At 46.3% G+C, this 20313-nt stretch overlaps 1 pseudogene; it reads left to right on the top strand.

Moving 5' to 3' along the window:
• On the top strand, positions 14871 to 19216 carry LOC102182585 (annotated as a pseudogene).

The raw sequence follows: 20313 nt of genomic DNA, 5'->3' as shown, positions 1-20313 counted from the left end.
TTCAATTTGGTCACAGTCATTATTAGGAGGGCAGCAGGTACTCTGGGTGAAGACAGGAGGGCAGGCAAGGGAGGGACCCCTGCCTGCTGGAGAGTATGACCTCATTTAAGAATCAAGACTTTCTTTTTTTCCTTTCTCTAGATTGGGCTGGTTGGCTCCTGTTACCTGACAGTTGATTCCATTCATTCCATCTTCTTAATTCTTTTACACCTGGAGGTCTTCACCTTTCTCTAAGCTCTTCTACCTAGGTTCTTAAGCCTGAACTCTTCCTACCATCTAGCTCACAGGTTTTTTCTCTCTCTGCTTCAACTCCACAACACAAGTGTGGACCCAGCCTGCTTGGCCCCAAAGCATCCAATTCCAGGGACTCTTCACCAATGTCTGAAATTTCTGGGCCTGAAGGAAACCAGGTGTCCTTGCAAGGGTCATCTGCTGAGACCCTTGACAAGGAGACTGGACAGTCCTGATTCTTCCACAAGCCCCAGAGTAAAACTATTGCCCATACCTGCCAAGAAAAGTGCAGCAAAGAAGGAAGAGAAGGTCCCAGGTAAGAAAGAGAAGATCAGAACCATGTTCACTCAGACCCAGGTGTCTGTGCTCAACGACAGACTTCAGAGGCAGGAATCAGCCTCCAGCAGATGCAAGAACTTTCCAATATCCTGAAACTTAGCTACAAACAGGTGAAGCCCTGGTTCCAGAAACAGAAAAACAACTGACCGAGTAAAAGTGACTCTGTGACTCAGGGCCACAGAATTCCTGGGTTTCTGTTTCTGGCACAGGACTGCTTGGTGACCTCTTCTGGAAACCTGCCTATACAGAGTGAACGGACCTAGGATATCCCACCTGGGAGCAGCCAGAGCTGGAACAGTTGGTCTTGAAGCAACCACCCCAAAAAGAGTCAAAGCTGGTATCCCCAAGCCTGGAAGAGCCAGACTTGGGACAATCAGTTCAAGAAACATATCGAGGAATTACTGCCACCCCAGATCCAGGGCCAGCAAAACTGTCCTGTCAGTGATTTGGAAGTCACTTTGGAGACTGCTGGAGAAAGCTATAATGTAACATAGCAAACTGCTAAGCATTTGAGTTTCCAGCAGCAAATCATGGATTTATCCCCAAATTACTCTATAAATGCAGAGTCAGGATTTTTATAGATAGCTATATTATTCTGTCTTTAATATGAGCAGTGACTGTATTCTCTAGAATTTTTCTTCTTTTAGAATTTTGTACCTTTCTACCTTGGAGCTTCCCAGGTGACTCAGTGGTAAAGGACCCATCTGCCAGTGCAGGAGACACCAGTTCAAGCCCTCGGTTGGGAAGATCCCCTGAAGAGAGAAATGGCAACCCACTCCAGTGTTCTTGCCTGGAAAATCCCATGGACAGAGGAGCCTGGCAGACTACAGTCCATGCAGTTGCAAAAGAGTTGGACAGGACTTAATAATTAACATACACAAGAGACAACTCTACACATGAGCATCACCAGATGGTCAACACCAAAATCAGATTGATTATATTCTTTGCAGCTGAAAATGGAGAAGCTCTATACAGTCAGCAAAAACAACACCAGGAGGTGATCATGGCTCAGATCATGAACTACTTACTGCAAAATTCAGACTGAAACTGAAGAAAGTAGGGAAAACCATTAGACCATTCAAGTATGACTTAAATCAAATCCCTTATGATCATACAGTGGAAGTGACAAATAGATACAAGGGATTAGGTCTGATAGACAGAGTGCCTGAAGAACTATGGACGAAAGTTCATGACATTGTATAGGAGGCAGGGATCAAATCCATCCCCAAGAAGAAGAAATCCAAAAAGGCAAAATACTTGTCTGAGGAGGCCTTACAAAAAGGTGAGAAAAGAAATGAAAGGCAAAGAAGAAAAGAAAAGATATATCCACCTGAATGCAGAGTTCCAAAAAATAGCAAAGAGCGATAAGAAAGCCTTCATAACTGATCAATGTGAAGAAATAGAGGAAAACAATAGAATGGGAAAGACCAGACATCTCTTCAAGAAAATTAGAGATACCAAGGAAATATTTCATGTAAAGATGGGCACGATAAAGTACAGAAATGGTATGGACCTAACAGAAGCAGAGATATTAAGAAGAGGTGGCAAGAATACACAGAAGAACAATACAAAAAAGATCTTCATGACCCAGATAACCATGATGGTATGATCACTCACCTAGAGCCAGACATCCTGGAATGTGAAGTCAAGTGGGCCTTAGGAAGTATCGCTTACAAACAAAGCTAGTGGAAGTGACAGAATTCCAGATGAACTATTTCAAATCTAAAAGATGATGTTTTCAAAGTCAGTTCAGTTCAGTTCAGTCACGCAGTCATGTCCAGCTCTTTGCAACCTCATGGACCACAGCACGCCAGGCCTCCATCACCAACTCCTGGAGTTTACTCAGACTCATGTCCATTGAGTCAGTGATGCCATTCAACCATCTCATCCTCTGTCATCCCCTTCTCGTCCTGCCTTCAATCTTTCCCAGCATCAAGGTCTTTTCCAATGAGTCAGCTCTTTGCATCAGGTGGCCAAATTATTGGAGTTGTCAAAGTACTGAACTCAATATGCCAGCAAATTTGGAAAACTCAGCCATGGCCACAGGACTGGAAAAGGTCAATTTTCATTCCAATCCCAAAGAAAAGCAATGCTAAAGAATGTTCAAACTGTCACACAGTTGCACTTATTTCACAAGCTAGCATTCACTGGAGAAGGAAACGGCAACCCACTCCAATATTCTTGCCTGGAGAATCCCAGGGATGGGGGAGCCTGGTGGGCTGCCATCTATGGGATCATACAGAGTCGGACACAACTGAAGCGACTTAGCAGCAGCAGCAGCAGCAGCAGCAGCAGCAGCAGCAGCAGCAAAGTAATGCTAAAAATTCTCCAAACCAGGCTTCAGTGGTATGTGAACTGTGAACTCCCAGATGTTCAAACTGGATTTAGAAAAGGCAGAGGAACCAGAGATTAAATTGCCAACATCTGCTAGATCATAGAAAAATGAAGAGAATTCCAGAAAAACATCACTTCTGCTTCATTGACTGTGCAAAAGCCTTTGACTGTGTGGATCACAATAAACTGTGGAAAATTTTTAAACAGATGGGAATACCAGACCATTTGATCTGCCTCCTGAGAAATCTGTATGTAGGTCAAGAAGAAACAGTTAGAACCAAACATGGAACAACAGACTGGTTCCAAATTGGGAAAGGAGTACGTCAAGGATGTATATTGTCACCCTGCTTATTTAACTTATTGCAGAGTACATCATGCAAAATGCTGGGTCCAGTGAACCACAAGCTGGAATCAAGGTTACCAGGAAAAATAACAATAACCTCAGATATGCAGATGACACCACCCTTATGGCAGAAAGAGAAGAACTAAAGAGCCTCTTGATGAAAGTGAAAGATGAGAGTGAAAAAGCTGTCTTAAAACTAAGCATTCAGAAATCTAAGATCATGGCATCTGGTCCCATCACTTCTTGGGAAATAGATGGGGAAACAGTGGAAACAGTGTCAGACTTTACCTTTTTGGGCTCCAAAATCACTGCAGATCGTGATTGCAGCCATGAAGTTAAAAGACTCTTGCTCCTTGGAAGAAAAGCTATAACCAACCTAGACAGCATACTAAAATGGAGAGACATTACTTTGCCAACGAAGGTCCTTCTAGTCAAAGCTATGGCTTTTCCAGTAGTCATGTATGGATGTAAGAGTTCGGCCATAAAGAAAGCTGAGCACGGAAGAACTGATGCTTTTGAACTGTGGTGTTGTAGAAGACTCTTGAGAGTCCCTTGGACTGCAAGGAGATCAAACCACTCAATCCTGAAGGAAATCAGTCCTGAATATTCGTTGGAAGGACTGATGGTGAAGCTGAAGCTCCAGTACTTTGTCCACCTGATTCAAAGAACTGATTCATTGGAAAAGACCCTGATGCTGGGAAAGATTGAAGGCAGGAGGAGAAGGGGATGCCGGAGGATGAGATGGTTGGATGGCTTCACCGACTCAGTAGACACGAGTTTGAGCAAGCTCTGGGAGTTGGTGATGGACAGGGAAGCCTGGCATGCTGCAGTCCATGGGGTCGCAAAGAGTCGGACATGACTGAGTGACTGAACTGAACTGAACCAGCAAGTAAACAACAACAACCTCTCTACCTTGTGTGCCAATTGTGTCGATGCCTTTTGTATCAATATGGGAGGAGTGGGAATTGTGGGGAGGATATGACTGGCGTCCAAAGGGATTTCAGAGGCTTTCAGACATGATAAAAAGTGTCTGGCTATGGATAGCTAAATTATAACACCATCTTTGGGTATCTCTAGGATCTAGGCTCTAATCTCAAGAACAGGGAGCAAAAGAACGAAGATGTGTGACAAAGGACTGTTCATATTTTCTGAGAGTGAGAGGCTTTCCTTGTTAAGAATTGCAGTTGTTAAGATGAAGGGCTAAGCTACCAGGTGCTTCACTGACGTTTCCTCTGTCCTGTTTGGCTATTTACTACAACCTCTTATTTGTTCATTACTAATTTTTATAGAAAGAAGCTTTGTATTTTGCCACATCATAATAGACGTTTGACTAAAGAGGAAGCCAGGGATTATTAATTTGTGCCAAGACCTAAGTTCAAAGCAATATTCATTTGACTGGCAGATACATGGATTTTGTGCCAAGCATCATGTTTAATGAAGCAGATAATTGAAACAGAAAGCACTGATTGATTGTACCACATGAAATCACTGAGCCAGCACTGTTTAGTCTTATAATTCAATCAGATTTGAGTGTGACTTAAAAAAAATCAGAATATCATTGCTACCACCTGCCTTTCCATTTATACTTTAGATGAATGAGTAAAAGGAAAAATTCTTAGAAGAGATTAAAGTAGAATTTTTTAAAAGATAACATGTCTGATATTTACAAAATTTTTGACTCTAAACAACCACGTGTGATGAATTGATAATGAATTTGAGGAAATAACTAAATGGTGAACCAGAGCCTAAAAACTTTTGGGAAAATAGCCATACAAAGTGGTAAAACCCAGGAAACTCCAAATTTAGCTCTCTGGCACTGAGCTGCGCCCAGTTACCATTTCCTACAACCTTGTCATTGCTTTGGGTTAAGTTCAGCTGTGAGACATGGGAAGAGGCAAGGGACAGCTAATTCAGGAAGATGCGTTAGGGGCAGAAAGGACAGGAGCACCTTGTCTAAAGTGTCATGCGAGATGTGCGGTATGCTGTGACCAGTCGCGTCTGACTCTTTCGACCCCGTGGACTGTAGCCCACCAGGCTCCTCTGTCCAGGGGATTCTCCAAGCAAGAATACTGGAGTGGATTGCCATTTCCTTCTCCAGGGTCATGCTAGATACTGGAGAAGCAAGAAACAAGTAAGAGGAGGGAGAAAGGTGGGGGGAATAGAAAATAAAGCAGAAGAGAGACGGATTTCTGATATTCATCACTTGATTTGCTTTTGGAAATTAGTCATTTACAGCAATGCCATTTGTCTCTGATGTCTGTCCCCAGTCAGTATCAAAAGGTAAAAAACTAAGGCAGAGGATAGTAAAAACCCACAACCACCAAGGAATCAAAGGAATGTAATGTCTTTTTTCTAAAAGGCTGGAAATTTTTATTGCAAAATTAAAAGAATCTTATTTTTAAACCTAGTTTAGGCAATAAAGAAATACATAATGAAGTGAGTATATTAAATAGTGAACAATTTAGTATATATTTCTACAAGTGTTTCAATATATGTAATATGGGTGGTATTTGTATGTCAATTTTAATGGAGCATTAATACATTGTAACAAGCTTATACCTACATTCTCTTCTGAACCTTTTATCCACTTGCCATTACATTTTGCAGCCTCTTTGCCTGTCAAAATTTAGAGACAACTATTCAAGAACATTCCAATTCCCTATTTTCCTTATTAAACGTATTAGCCAAGATTGAGATGGTTTCTTCCTCAAATATTCTCTGTCAAAACATTTCTGATAATGAAGAAAAGAGTGAAATTCAGGTAGTTGAACCAGGGAAAGATCAACTTTTTTGATTCTTTCTAACATCTCAATAAACTGAGGAAAATTCTGAAAGAGATGGGAATACCAGACCACCTGACCTGCCTCTTGAGAAACCTATATGCAGGTCAGAAGGCAACAGTTAGAACTGGACATGGAACAACAGACTGGTTCCAAATAGGAAAAGGAGTACATCAAGGCTGTATATTGTCACCCTGCTTATTTAACTTCTATGCAGAATACATCATGAGAAATGCTGGGCTGGAGGAAGAACAGGCTGGAATCAAGATTGCCGAAAGAAATATCAATAACCTCAGATATGCAGATGACACCACCTTTATGGCAGAAAGTGAAGAAGCACTAAACAACCTCTTGATGAAAGTAAAAGTGAAGAGTGAAAAAGTTGGCTTAAAGCTCAACATTCAGAAAACTAAGATCGTGGCATCTGGTCCCATCACTTCATGGCAAATAGATGGGGAAACAGTGGAAACAGTGTCAGACTTTATCTTTCTGGGCTCCAAAATCACTGCAAATGGTGATTGCAGCCATGAAATTCAAAGATGCTCACTCCTTCGAAGGAAAGTTATGACCAACCTAGACAGTATATTGAAAAGCAGAAACATTACTTTGTCAACAAAGGTCCATCTAGTCAAAGATATGGTTTTTCCAGTGGTGGTGTATGGATGTGAGAGTGGGACTATAAAGAAAGCTGAGCACAGAAGAATTGATGCTTTTGAACTGTGGTGTTGGAAAAGACTCTTGAGAGTCCCTTGGACTGCAAGGAGATTCAACAAGTCCACCCTAAAGGAGATCAGTCCTGGGTGTTCATTGGAAGGACTGATGTTGAAGCTGAAACTCCAATACTTTGGCCACCTGATGGGAAGAGCTGACTCATTTGAAAAGACCCTGATGTTGGGAAAGATTGAGGGCAGGAGAAGAGGACAACAGAGGATTAGATGGTTAGATGGCATCACCGACTCAATGGACATGGGTTTGGGTGGACTCCAGGAGTTGGTGATGGACAGGGATTTCTGGCGTGCTGCGGTTCATGGGGTCGCAAAGAGTCGGACATGACTGAGAGACTGAACTGAACTGAGGACATTCTGCTAAGTGAAATAAGACAGTCACAAAAAGACAAATACTATGTTTTTCCACATATACAAGATTCTTGGAGTAAACAAAATAGGACAGAAAGTAGAATGGTGGTTTTCATGGGTCAAGGAGAAGGTGAAATGGAGAGTTAATGTTTGAATGGTACAGAGTTACAGTTTTGCAGTGATAAGGTCTATGGAGGAAGATAGTGGTGATGATTACACAACAATGTGAATGTATTTAATTCACTGGACTGTACACTAAAAAATATTTAATAGCTAAGATGGGATTTCCCTGTTGGTACAATGGATAAGAATCCAACTGCAAATGCAGGGGACATGGGTTCTGTCCCCGGTCCAGGAAGATTCCATGTGCTGAAGAGCACTAAGCCCATGCGCCACAACTATTGAGGCTGCATGCCACAACTGCTGAAGCTGGCATGCTTTAAAGCCCTTACATGGCAACTACTGAAGCCTGTGTGCCTAGAGCCTGTTCTCCACAACAAAAGAAGCCACTTCAATGAGAAGCCTGTGCACTGCAACAAATGTTCACCACATCTAGAGAAAGCCGGTGTGCAGCAACCAAGACCCAGTATAGCCAAAAATAAATTAATTCATTAACTTAAAAAATTAGCTAAGATGGTAGATTCTGCTATGTGTATTTTATCACACACAAAAAACAGTTAAGGGTGCACAAGTCTGGCTCATCACTGGTCCTACTTTCCTGGCAGCAGGCCTCAACCCTGACCCTTCCTGCACCTGATTTCTGCTCTGAGTCAACTGGTTTACAGCAGGAGCAGCCGCAGAGAGAGGCCACACCCAGGCAATGATGACGTGGGTGTTTGCCACTGGGCTGGTAGGGTAGGGAAGGATGGGGGCAGCTCTAAGTGCCAACAACAAGGATCTGAAAACGTGGACCTGGGACATTGCCTAAAGCTGGAAGACCCCTCATCCTGGTGTGGGTTGCCCAATAGGCCGCCCTGCTCTCCAGAGCCTGAGAAAGGGTAGAAGCTTGTGTGCTGACACTTCACCAGAACTCCCCAGAACTTCCGGCAGGGACTGGAATTAACTCTGATGGAATGGAAGAGATGGCACAAGCCAGTGAACAGAAAGGTGATGGGAAAACAAAAGAAGCAACCCTCTCCACAGAGAGGTGAAGAGTCCAACTCTGGGCTGAAAAACCTGTGTGACCTCACATGGAGAGCTGCCCTCCTCACCCAAGCCATGGCAGGGAAAGCCTGGGATCCTAACTACTAGGTCAGCTGGAAACTCTGGAAATATATATATATATATATATACTTTTTAGCTAGACTCAGATTTAATAAATTAATAAATTATTTACTCAAAAAAAGAATAAGTTGGTGACAAATTCACACTCAAGTAGTTTTGACTGTTATGGGGAAGTAGTAGCCTATCATTTGAAACCCAAGCAGCAAACATAGCATACATATAGGTTACACACATTTTGCTATTTGTTAAATATATAGGCATATAGATAAATATGTTTACATCCTTCAGTAAGCTGTAAGAGCACAAAACTAGAGAACAAATCTTTCCTATATTCAACTTATTTGACCTGAAAATAATATACTTTCCATCTTTCAACATATATTCTAATTTCTTACCTTGCCTTAGAAAGTAAATGTGCACAGTTCAACCTGTATTATTTCCATGCTAAATACTAGTTGCATGCATTTATTAAACAGGAGCATCCTTATGAGGGGATTTATGAATTTGTTCTGGGACAGAAAATGAGAACCAGATAGTGATTTCATCACCTTAAACTGAATTCCTTAGCATCCCCTCATGATAACGTATGGCAAATCTTTAACCATAAAGTACATTCTGAGCCTTGTGTAGTTCAAAGTGCTAGGACAAAATCATACCATTCTCACTACCTTTGAAAATAAACAGAATTCTTATACTTACCTTAGATCTTGTTTGAACATCCCATTCAATTTATTGGAATTTTTTAAAATGCTGCATTACAAATGTAATACCGAATGAAGAAAACAAGTTAAATCTCTCTTTTTTTTGCATTAAGAATAATTTTATTGTTCTTTCAATATAAAATTAAACTGATAGATCATTTTAAAGGAACACACTTTTCTTAAAGAGATGAGATAAGGAAATAAAGTAGTAATATTTTGTTTAACTTATAAGTAAACCCTAGGAACACAACTTATTCCATTAACAAGTTAAATCTTATTGAAAGCAATTATCAGTCTAATAGCATCAGTGAAAAACCAAAATGGTACATTTAGTCAAGCCATGAAATACACATAAAATCTAGCTATTTTTCTGTTATTCTTTGAACATCTTCAAGTTGGAAAATACATTATAAAAAGCTGAAAGATTCTGCCAAGTTTACTCATTGAGTACTTTTGACACTGAAAATAAGAGAAAGATTAATACCACAGTTTTAACCACTGGGACAGAAGAATCATTAAATGATAGGATTGAGGACTTCTCTGGTGGTGCAGTGGTTAAAATCCGCCTGCCAATGCAGGGGACCGGGTTTGAACCCTGGTCCAGGAAGATCTCACATGCAGTGGGGCAACTAAACCTGTATGCCACAACTACTGAAGCCCTGGCTCCCAGATCCCATGCCCTGCAACAAGATAAATCACCACAATGAGAAGCCACCACACAACTAGAGGGTAGCCACTGCTTCTCACAACTAAAGAAAGCTGGCACGTAACAATAATGATCCAGTGTAGCCATAAATAAATAAATAAAATGAAAATTTTTTAAGGAATAATTACCAGTGGAGCCCCAGGGCATTCCCTGTCTCATCCCTTTCAGTCGTGCAGTTTGTGTCTAGGTTGGCCGCCCATCTGGGTGTTTGCCTCTAGGATCGCCCTGTGCTGGGAACCAGCATCATACTCTACAGTCAGGACCTGGCAGCCGTCCCTTCTCTCTACTCATATCAACCATTGTGCCTGCTTTGTTCCTGACACGGTGCATCCCCACCTGGGATCTGCATGCGTTCAACCCCTGTTTCTGCTGGAAGCCCACTGGAGACACCTGCGAGCAGCATCCTGACCTTCAGCAAAAGCCCTCCTGTGTTACCAACCAGGGCTCCTGGACTCGATCAATAGAAGTTGGTAAAAGGCCAGACACAAATTCAGGGGGAAAAAAGCTTTATTGGGACTCATGAGGGAGCAAAAACAAGTAACATGTTTCCTTGCTGGCTCCAGAGGGTGGAGGAGCTGGTCCCACCTATGAGATGAGGGTGGGGGCGGGTCCTGGGTTCAAGCCAGGGGGGTGACCTGGGTGTTTGTTCCCCCTTGGTGGTGCTGTGTGCAGGGATCATGACCAGTACCCTGCTTTTGCTCCTGGCTGCTCTGAGATCGCCTTCGGTTTTGGTCTATTTGTATCTTGTTGTTGATTATTTTCCCTAACATGCAATTACTTTTAGCCCCTTACAATTTCTTTGTGTTTTGATGCTTGATGTGACTTTTGTCCAGGTTCACTCACTGCAGCAAACTGTCCCAGCCTGTCTCGTTACCCACTGAGGGGTCCACACCCTTATTCTTAACAGTTAAGGGGCCAAAGCTTTCTTCTATCAGAACTTCTCCCTGCTGGACAGAGACCACTGAACTGAGCCTCCCCTCAAGGTGCAGAAGTCCCTCACAAGGACTTACATGGATCTGGGCCTCCCTCCACTGGAACAGGCTATATTCCTTGAGCCACCAGGAGTGTTATTTCAAACTGGTAGATCCTACAGACACAAAGTCAATCAAAGGGTTAAATAAACAAGGACTAGAAAGGAAAGAACAACAATAGCCATTAAAGGGCCTAGAAAGGGAAGGACCCGAGTTAACTTTGGAGGGACTTTGTCTTTTTTTAAGCTCTTGGCAGAGGCGAAATCTCCCATGAAAAACTTATGAAGCCCCTCTACCTGTATATTTAAGGTGCATATTTACACCTTAATATAAGATGTAGTAATATAAGGTGTCTATTTCCTTAATATTGATCTAGAGGGACCGCAGTGAGCGGTGCTAAAGAGGGATCTTAGTTTCCTGCCCAGGAATTGAACCTGGGGAGCTTGGTGTAAAATGAGGAGTTCTAGACACTAAACACCAGGCGCGAGATGCAAAGTTCCCTTGGCTCTTACCATCTTTGAAAACAAGAATGTTTCAAGGAGGCAAAAACTGTAAAAACAGATACCAAAGTTATTACTGGGGACATACAGAAATAGTTCATTTTAAGACGGAAGCAAGGTGGAAATATACACCCAGAGAGAAGTGCAGGAGTCCTGAATGAGCAGCACAAAGAAGCTAGGCTAGGATTTAACACACACATACAGGGCTTCCCTTGTAGCTCAGTCAGTAAAGAATCTGCCTGCAGTGCAGGAGACCGGGATTCGATCCCTGGGTTGGGAGGATCCCCTGGAGAAGAAAATGGCAACCCACTCCAGTATCCTTGCCTGGAAAATCTCATGGATAGGAGTCTGGTGGGCTGCAACCATGGGGTTGCAAAGAGTTGGGCACGACTGAGCAACGAACACTTACTTACTTACGTGTCTCTATCTTCCCTGGTGGCTCAGTTGGTAAAGAATTTGCCTGCAATGCAAGAGACCCGGGTTCGATCCCCGGGTCGTGAAGACCTGAAGAAGAAAATGGCAACCCATTCCAGTCCTCCCTTGCCTGGAGATTTCCATGAACAGAGGAGCTGGCAGCTGACAGTCCATGGGATCCCAAAGAGTCGGACATGACTGTGTAACTAACCTTCTTTCACTTTCACTTCCATACATGCATCTATTCTTCCCCAGCTCCCCTCCCATCCCCACCCAGGCTGCCACATAACATTGAGCAGAGTTCTATGTGCTATACAGTAGGTCCTTGCTGGTTATCCATTTTAAATAAATCAGTGTGTACATGTTGATCCCAGACTCCCTAACTATCCCTTTCCCCTCATCCTTTCCCCCTGGCAACCATAAATTCATTCTCTAAGTCTGTGAGTCTCTTTCTGTTTTGTAAGTAAGAGCACTTGTATCACGACTTTTTGGATTCCACATATAAGGGACGTCAGAAGGTGCTTCTGTTTCCCTGTCTGACTTATGTTGTTCAATATGACAATCTCCAGGTCCATCCACATTGCTGCATATGGCATTATCTCATTCTTTCTGATGGCTGAGTAATATTGCCCTGTGTATATGTCCCACATCTTCTTTATCTATTCACCTGTGGGTGGACGTTTAGGTGGCTTCCAGGTCCCGGCTACTGTGAGCAGCGCTGCCGTGAACACAGGTGTCCTCTCAGACCCTGTTTCCTCAGAATCTCCAGGTGCACTGAATCCCATAAGACGGAGAAACGGTGAAACATCATGACCTCTCTTGTGGGTTAGAAAACAAAAATCTTAAATATTTCAAGTTTTCTGGAGTTCTGAGATGTTGATTTAAATAGCGCTAGCATCATAAACAGGCTTCCCCAGTGGCTCAGATCGTAAAGAATCCGCCTGTCAACGCAGGAGACGCGGTTCAATCCCTGAGTTGGAGAGGTCCGCTGGAGAAGGAAACAGCAACCCACTTCAGTGTTCTTGCCTGGAGAATCCCATGGACAGAGGAGCCTAGCGGGCTAAAGTCCACCGAGTCGCAAAGAGTTGGACACGACTGAGCGACTAACACTTTCCCTTTCAGCATAATAAACTATTAAGGGAAATAGTCATGAATAAAATTATCTTCTATTGAAAATAGGCTGAGGTGATTTCTCCAGACACAGAAAGAATCTCTGAGTCCTGTAATAGCAGATGGTATTTTTCTTGCAATATCATTTGGAAGAATGAGGTCACGAGGCAGAATCTAATTATCCACAAACTAGAATATGATGAAAAAATGTTCTGTTTGTGGAGATTTCTTCAACTACTTGAGCATTTCAGTGTAGAAATTCCATCACTTAGCACCAGGAGAAAGTGGCGAAATAAACTGTTTCTGTTTAGTGTTTTAGAGATGCTGATTAGGATTTCCCCAAATGTGATAAAGCCCATGAGGTGATGCATCTACTGTGACATCATAACTAGAAAACAGACTCAGGATTCATGGGGTCTGATCTCCTGGATCTAAAGTGAAGAGCAGGAGAAAGGCAGACAGAGCACCTGCTGCGCTTCCTGGGAGCACAGTCCCTGCAGAAAAGAAAGAGCCTTGGTCCAGGGGGCTGAGGAACTCCTGTCACTTTCCTGGGGCTGCCCCTCCCCAGCCCCACCTCGGGCCCTGCCCTCACTGGCTCCTATATCCTCCAACCCCACCCTAGGCCGCAGCTTCTTGTCACCTCCTCTTTCCTTCCTGCATCACAGAGTCACCCCAGGCCCTGACACCCCCTACTCAGGCTCAGGACTGGAGCCAGTGAGGAATCAATCTGCTCCCTTACTCAGGTCCGGATCCTCCCCGAGGAGGGCCTAAAGGACCAGGGAGCAGGTCCCCGGAGGAGGGGCCTTGCTTCCTGACAGCCTTGGGGGGCTGCAGGGAAACCTCCCTCCTTTGTGCCCCTCCAGCCTCTGAGCAGCACACACAGCTCTCAGGACCAGGGTCTTTGCCCCCCCATCTCTTCACGGTCCCCCCAGCTGGGCGCCTCCACCCCAGCTCGGGCCCACCACCCCCAGGCACCTCTGCTCAAGGTAGGTTCCCTCAGTGATGGAGGCTCTGGGTCCCCAGGAGGCTGCTGACATGTAGGCCACAGGCTGAACAACAGTTGCTGCTGCTCCAGGAGCACAGACCTGGCCTCACCCCTTCCCCCAGTCTCTGCTGTGGGGCTCCTGCCTTGCCTGCTTGACCCAGGCCACTTCCTGTGAGAACAGGCCTTTGGAGTTGGGTCTGCAATTATTGCTCTTGGGTGATATGGGATCTTATCCCCCTCCTCATTTCCAGGGTGAGGAGGTTCAGTGAGCAGCAGGGGTTGGCTGGGATTCACCTACCCCGGCCTAACACCAGGCCCTGTGCCCCTGCCTTCCCTCTGAATTCTGCCCTCAGTACCTGCTCCTGGAAAGGACTCAGCCCAGGAAGACAGTTATGTCAAAACTGGTAAGGAGCACGGGGAGGATCCAGGTGATGTGCTTGCTGGCTGTGGCCGAGGACTTCACTGTAGGGGGGCCCGTGGTCGGTGATGCTGCAAGGAGAATGAGGGTGAAGCCCTCGTCCAGACCCCAAACTCGGCAGATGCCGCCTCAGCCCCCCTGACCCAGGTACCCCTACTATGCAGCCTGTTTGCACCCACACGTGGAGGCCCTTGTGACAGGTCCTCAGGCGAGATGGGAGGGAGGGAGGAGCCCAGTCCCCATGGGACTCTGACAGCTAATGGGGAAGCAAGATTTCCAACAGAGTCACTCAGTCCTGCTGTGACATCAGAGATGGTGACATCAGGATGGAGTCCTCAGGAGCTGACAGCAGAGGTGCTATTGACAGATTTCCAGAAGGAGAACTGGGGACATTTAAAAGAAGGTTCTGGAAAGCAGGAATAGTAAGAAGGAGATTGGAATCACAGAGACGCTCTCATGTTTAGGGTCAGTGAGAATCCGTGTCCAACAGTACAAAGGCCTGTGCTGTGAGGAGAGACGCCAGGAGGTGGACGAGGAAGGAGGGTCACAGAGCATCCCCGGGCCATTGTTCTCCCAGGACAGCTCACCTCTGACGGATCATTTTCACAAACACAGAGGGGTGGGTCCATGTCACCAAGAGAGAACTACCACTTTCTTCTACTCTTCTCACTTACCCGAGGTCTTCAACATTTGCTCCCAGAGCTCCAAGAAAGTGTGATGCCAGAACCAACAGTCTCCATGGAGACCGTCCTGAAGAAGTCCGTCACAGCCCTGTCGTTCTCCCACTTCTCTTTCATCCGCCTCCCTTTTTTCATCCAGTCTTGTGTTTGTCTCTCCTTGGTTTCTGTCTGTCAGTCAAGCAGTTTGCATCCAGGTTCACTGACCATCTCTCTGCCTCTAGATCACCCTGTGCTCTGAGCCAGCATTGTGCTCTCGGCAGTCAGGCCCTGGCTGGCATTGGGACTCTCTAATCACTTTCAGCTTCCCTGATAGCTCAGTTGGTAAAGAATCCGCCTGCAACACAGGAGACCCCAGTTCGATTTCTGGGTCTGGAAGATCCGCTGGACAAGGGATAGGCTACCCATTCCAGTATTCTTGGGCTTCCCTTGTGGCTCAGTTGGTAAAGAACCTGCCTGCCATGCTGGAGACCTGGGTTCAATCCCTGGATTGGGAAGATCCTCTGGAGAAGGGAAAGGCTACCCACTGCAGTATTCTGGCCTGGAGAATTCCATGGGGGTCACAAGAGTCAGACACGACTAGCGACTTTCACTAATCACTTTGACCATTGTACCAACTTTGCTCCTGACATACAACACTCCACCTGAAATCTGATTTTTCCCCATTTTCCATCCTGTTCCTGCCGGAAGCCCATGGGAACATGTTCTCCTACCACTATCCCTGATTTTCACAAAAGTCAACCTTGAGCTGTTGCAGATGTTTCTCATCCACGCTTTCCTCTCGGGCTCCATAGAGTTCATCATGCTGTCCCATGGAGCTGGTGGATTGCACACTTTCCCGCCCTTTCATACCGTGTCTGCCTGGGCAGATTCACTTCCCTAAGGCTTTGATTCCCTCCTCTACCACCTGCCTCAGAAGTTCTGGACTCTCTCTTTCATGCCATGTGGGCCAGGCCTTTCTCCAGGCTCCCGAGACCCATCCTAACGGGAGATCAGCAGCGTCTCCCCAGTCTTGCTAAGTCCTGTGACCTGTAATTATTAACTCTTCCTTCTCCAACTTGGGGTTCTGTGCTCACCTGTCGCCTCTTTGCCCCTCTCCCTGTGATCCTGCTTCCTCAGGGGCATCGCCACAGGCTCCCCATCTCTCACAGGACCCGGGGTTAGATTCTGACAGTCCTCTGTCATCTAGACTTTTCCTGCATAGCAGCCTGGGACGTCTCTGCAAAGGTTATGATGCTGGGAACAAACCTGGTGGACAAGGGGACACAGCCAGGATGTGTGATCTTTGCCAGGCAGGGGACTCCTCCTTCTCCACAAGGAGAGGAGGGGCACTGGCTGTATGGTGTGTGTTGTGGGGTGTCATTGCTCTGTCAGCCCAGCCCTGCACTTTGCTGCGCTCTCACATAACTGGGGGAAGGGGCCTCAGGGTCTTTTTTCCCCAACCTCACTCTCACTGTGTTTTGCCTTCACAGACCCTCATTCTCTTTCCTATCATTTCACCATCAGTCCTTGGCCCAGATATGGTCAGCCATGGTGTGAGGTTCAAGGAGAAGTTGATCAAAAGATCTTTCTCTCCTATGACTGTGGTATAGCTCAGATCAAGTACATGAGTCCATTGGGAGAGGAAGTGAAAAATATGAGCACCTGGGAAACACAGACTCGCACACTCAGAGACACTGGAGACTTGCTCCAGGAGCACGTGCTTGACGTTACACCAGAGAAACACACAGACAAGGGTGAGTTGGAAAATCCAAAAGCAGGAGGAGTAGACCGGGGGCTTAGCTGCATCCACTGTTTTGGGGTAAAAAAAAAAAAAAAAAAAAATGGATATTGTCCTTCCCTAGTAGTCCAGTCGAAAGAACAGCTGTTGCAGGAGAGACCAGGGCCAGATTAGCTGGGCCCAGGGGGGGTGGACACAGGTGGTTAAGAATCTGTTAAGCCCAGAGGCTGAGCTCTTTCTTTCCTTCAGTGGGATCAGGCCCTCTGACCCTGCAGGCCAGGATGACATGCTGGCGTGAAGACAATGGACACACCAGTGCATCCTGGGAGTTTGGCTTCAATGGACAACTGTGCCTCCTCTTTAATTCAGACAATGGACACTGCACAACGGTTCATCCTGGAGGGAGACAGATGAGAGAGAACTGGGAGAATGACAGGGCTGTGACGGACTTCTTCAAGAAGGTCTCCATGGGAGACTGTCGGGCCTGGCTTCGGGCTTTCTTGGTACGCTGGGAGAAAATGTTGAAGACCTTGGGTAAGTGAGAAGAGTAGGAGAAAGTGGTCGTCCTCTCATGGTGACATGGACCCACTCCCGTGGTGTGTGTGTGTGTGTGTGTGTGTGTGTGTGTGTGTGTGTGTGTTTGAGAATGTGATCCGTCAGAGGTGAGTTGTTCTTGGGAGAGCAATGGCCTGGGGACGCTCTGTTATCCTCCTTCCTCTTCCACTCCTGACGTCTCTCCTCACAGCACAGGCCTTTGGAAGACTGAACATGTATTTTTGCTGATTCCAAACCTGTAGACATCTCTTTGATTTCTGGATTTATTTCTCACTATACCCTCTTTCCAGAATCTTTCAAATGTCATCAATTCCACTTTGGGAAAACTGTCAATACCGCCTCTGCTGTAGCTCCTGAGGACTGCATCCTCAGGTCACCGTCTCTGGTGTCACAGCAGGACTGAGTGGCTGTGTCGGAAACCTTGCTCCCCCATTAGCTGTCAGAGCCCCGTGAGGACTGGGCTCCTCCCTTCCCCTCATCTCGCCTGGGGATCTATCTCAGGGGCCTCCATGAGATGGGTGCAAGCTGTCTGCACAGTAGGGGTACTGAGTCAGGGGGGTTAGGAGGCATCTGCCGAGTTTGCGGTCTGAACAAGGGCTTCACTCTTACTCTCCTCGCAGCATCACTGACCATGGGAGCCTCTACAGTGCAGCCCATGGCCCCAGCCAGCAATCACATCAGCTGGATCACCACCGGGGTTCTCACCAGTTTTGTCATAATGGGCATCATAATCGCCTGTATCCATTAGAAGAAGAGGTACTGAGGGCAGAATTCAGAGGGAAGGCAGGGGCACGGGGTCTGGTGTGAGGACGGGGAGGGAAATCCCAGCCAAGCCCTGTCCCTCACTGAACCTCCTCATCCCACAAATGAGCACGTGAACAAGGCCTCATATAACCTGAGAGCAAGAACTCAGACAAGTTCAGCCCTGAGTTCTGAGAGGTCCCCACTGTCAGGTGACATTGTGAAAAGGGAGGCGCCTTTACTAGGCTGAGGGTCTACTGATGCTTAAAGGGTTTAGCCAAACCCCCTGACTGAGCACAGATTGCTGGCTGGCAGGGCCTAGGGTAGGTGGTATGAGAACAGCAGGCACTCAGGGGGAGGGCAGGACTCAGGGGCGCTGAGAGCCGAATGGGGGCTCCACGTGATGTGTCAGCGGGGACCCACCCAGGGGCCAAGGTGAGAGGGACTGGGCTCTCACCCAGGAGGAAGGGGTGGGAAGGCCTTTGCAGACCCAACTCCAAAGACCTATTCTCACAGGAAGTGGCCTGGGTCAAGCAGGCACGGCAGGAGCCCTACAGCAGAGACTGGGGTAAGGGCGAGGCCAGGCCTGTGCTCCTGGAGCAGCAGCAGTTGTGGTTCAGCCTGTGGCTTGCAAGTCACCAGCCTCCTGGGGACCCAGAGCCTCCATCACTGAGCGGCCCTGCCTTGAGCAGAGGTGCCTGGGGATGGTAGGCCTGAGCTGGGGTAGAGGCGCCCAGCTAGGGGGGACCAGGAAGAGATGGGGGGCAGGGAGCCTGGTCCTGAGAGCTGTGTGTGCTGCTCAGAGGCTGGAAGGGCGCAAGGGAAGGAGGTTTGCCTGCAGCCCCCCAAGGCTGTCAGGAAGCAAGGCCCCTCCTCTGGGGACCTGCTCCCTGGTCCTTTAGGCCCCCCTCGGGGAGGATCCGGACCTGAGTAAAGGGAGCAGATTGATTCCTCACTGGCTCCAGTCCTGAGCCTGAGCAGGGGGTGTCAGGGCCTGGGGTGACTGTGATGCTGGAAGGAAAGAGGAGGTGACAAGAAGCTGCTGGCCTGGGGTGGGGGTGGGGGTGGAGGACATAGAAGCCCCTCAGTGAGGGCGGGGCTGGAACGGGGCCTGGGGAGGGGCAGCCCCAGGAAAGTGAGAGGAGTTCCTCAGCTTCCTGGACCAAGGCCTCTTTCTTTTCTGCAGGAGACGGTGCTCCCAGGAAGCCCCAACGTGTGCTCTGTCGGCCTGAGGACTCAGTCTCTGCTTGGCCGCCGTTGTTCTCCTGCGTTCACTTTAGAGCCAGGAGATGAGACCCAGGAATTCGGAGCCGGCCTTCCAGTTATGATGACAAGGTGGCTGCACTGTCTCCTGTCTCTTGTCACATCTGGTGAACAGCCTCCTGAGTCTCTCTTTTTTCCAGCCTATTTTACCTCTTTCTCTTGCTTCTAAGTGATGGAATCCCTGCACTGAAATGTTCAACTACTTGAACAGGAAATCTCCACAAATAGGACATTTTCTGTCTTCTTCTAGTTTGTGAAAAATCAGACTCTTCTCTGTATGGGAATCTCATTGTTGCAAATGATGATAATGGGAGAAAAATACCATCTGCTATAACAGGACTCAGGGATTCTTTGTATGTTCAGAAAAATAACTTTAGAGTATTTTCAACAAAATAAAATATTGTGCCTGAATGTCTCTTTTAGTCATTTTATTTCCTAATATGAATATTTAAGTCAGTATCTCGCTATTGCAAAGGACATAAATACTTCAAGTTTCTTTTTCTAATCAAAGAGGGAACTCGGGGCATTTCACCCTTTTCCCACCTTATGGGATTAAAGAGAACTGATGATTCGGCTACATTTATTGTGGAGGCCGAGAATAAAAAGAACGCTCTTAAACTAACATGCAGTCTAGCTGTCAATCCCAATCCTGATACCTGGATCCAAAGACATATCCTAGAACTTGGGCAATGAAATCGTTTTTTATTTCATCAAGATCTGCACCCCCAGTAGTGACTCCTGTGTTCCTCTATTCCTCCTCCTCTCAAAGGAGAAGCCAGACTTCACAGCACAAACTATGGCTGTTTTGAAAAGTAGATTTATTTCTCCACTGACAGGATCATAGAATACATAATTAATTACTACAAATAAATAAGATAAATTGTAACTTTTGGCAACTGAGCTGTTCACATATATGAATTGTTGTTCAGTCGCTAAGTTATGTCCAACTCTGTGACCCCATGGACTGCAGCACGCCAGGCTTCCCTGTATCTCACTACCTCCAGAGTTTGCTCAAACTCATGTCCATTGAGTCGCTGATGCCATCCAACTATCCCATCCTCTGTAGCCCCATTCTCTTCCTGCCCTCAGTCTTTCCCAGCATCAGTGACTTTTCCAGTGACTTGGCTTTTCATATGAGGAAGGCAAAGTATTGGAGTTTCATCTTCAGCCTCAGTCCTTCCAATGAATATTCAGGACTCATTTCCTTTAGGACTAACTGGTTTGA

This window comes from Capra hircus, chromosome 9, assembly GCF_001704415.2.
Source record: "Capra hircus breed San Clemente chromosome 9, ASM170441v1, whole genome shotgun sequence".
Classification (NCBI taxonomy): Eukaryota; Metazoa; Chordata; class Mammalia; order Artiodactyla; family Bovidae; genus Capra; species Capra hircus.
The sequence above is the reverse complement of the archived record's forward strand: the minus strand, read 5'-3'. Positions and strand labels throughout refer to the sequence as shown.